Raw genomic sequence first — 2,144 nt, 5'->3', positions numbered from 1 at the left:
ACAACAACAATCGTGCTAAGCAAGCTTCCTTTGATCGCTGAATGCTGGAATGACCTGAAGGTCTCATCATCATTCGCTGAAGCTTGTGCAGTCTTTACACATATGTAGACATGCTTGTAATCACTGAATACCGCTTCAGATCACGAACTCGCCAGTCTCTAATCTTCAGTTTCAGTCTTCGACGTTTGCTGAAGGTTCTTTGGTGTGAGTGTTGTCTTCTTGAAGTATTCCTGTCTCTGATAGATTTACAATGCAAGTTCTTCAGCGATCACTGAACATACTCAGTAAAGATCGTTGTAACTGAAAACACAGAAACACAAATACAACGTGAAAGAAAAAAGGGATTATCATCAAATCACTGAGAGAGAGGATTAACATCTGCATTACGAGCTTCCTTTTGCAGTCATCTGAAATGCTCTACCTGGAACTCTTAGATCTTTCTTTGGTTGATTTGCTTTTGGTGTCCCTTATCCAGAATCAAGCTTTGGGTAGTCATAACAAACATGTCCCTCAGATCCATACTCATAACATCGGTTTAAGTTGTTGTCATAATTTTTACTGATGTGCCCGAACTTCCCACACTTGTAACATGTTACTGGAAAATTAGATTACTTCTCTGTACGTTTTGTGTCACAGCTTGGACACGTCTTTGGATCTATTCTTTTTCTTCCACTTGTAGTAATAACATGTCTCTGTTTACTTGGTGCATTTGTCTTTCCTTCCTACTTTCTATTTTTTCTTTTATCAGACATTTCTTCCTTTACCTTTGTCATGTCATATTCAATCAACTAAGCTTCCTCCATGGCTTCTTGTATAGTCTCAATACGTACGGGTCGTATGAAGGATCTCATCAGTGACGACAGTCTTGCCAAATAGAATTTTATCTTACTCTTTTCATCTGGTGCCACTTGTTCTAACAAACCCAACTTTTCCATGAATCTTCTTGTATATTCGGACACTGACAGGTTGTCTTTCTTGAGATTCCTAAAAAAAATTCAATTCAGTCTCGAGCCCTTTCATTGCAATATTGATCCAATATCTTACTTTTAAACATTGGCCAAGTCATCTATGATATTATGGTTGCACCAAGCACTTGTCTAGTCACCGTCCACCAACTCAAAGCTTCTCCCTGTAGCATATGTGAAACAAGTCTAACTTTATGCTGCTCATCACATTCATTAGATTCAAAAGCTTGTTATATTTCCTGTCACCACCTCATATACTTCATTGGATCAATACCACCCATGTATTCAGGAGGCTTGAAACCAAGGAATGCTTTAAATGAAACAGTCTTCTTTGCTTGATTTTCATTTATCGATTCTTTCCCTTTATCTAAGCTCTTTGTTCCACTATTTCTTTCTTACTGCTAGCAGCATCCCGATCTTCCATCATCTTTGCAAACATTTCTTGTTCCTTACTCACAGCAACTTCCATTAATTTCATCATATCTGACATGATAGAGGCCCTAAAATTCACCTTTGGAATATTTGGATTTTGACTTGGGGTTGAACTACTAACCTCCTTGCCATCTCTTCGATCTAATGGATGATTTTCATTTGGATCCATATTGAGCTGTTACATATTCATAATAGATAGTCAATATAAACTCCAAATTCAATCACATAAACTTCTAATTTTGTGTTGTTATTTATTATTATTATTATTTATTAACCATTTATTTTTGTTTAACAAAATCTATTAAAAAAATATAAGTTAAGATCAATACCAAAAAATATAAATTAATTATTATAAAATACTTTTTTAATTTTGTTTTATTATTTGTTTCTTGTGAATTTTTATACAAGTTTTTGTATCAATAAGTTTAATTTTTAATCATCTTATTATATTTATTATATTATTTTGTTGAAGAGGTAGATAATTCAACATAAATATTTCAAGCTTATACCATGAATTCCAAAAATATCTTTAACGAAATTCTAAGATGCATTCAAATGAAGTTCATCATCAATGCTGCTCAGAATTGGTTGAACATATTTGGCCGATTCGAGATTATGAATGATCTATATTACTATTTATTATTTAATGTTACTTTTTATGAAGATTAATATTTATGTAATTTTGTACTTTTTTAATTGTAATACAAAATTATGTTTATATTTTAATTGTTTTTCAAATATATTAAC

The sequence above is a fragment of the Cynara cardunculus genome, assembly GCF_001531365.2.
Source record: "Cynara cardunculus var. scolymus isolate 2C chromosome LG 10, CcrdV1, whole genome shotgun sequence".
NCBI lineage: Eukaryota > Viridiplantae > Streptophyta > Magnoliopsida > Asterales > Asteraceae > Cynara > Cynara cardunculus.
This window is presented reverse-complemented; position numbering follows the sequence as displayed.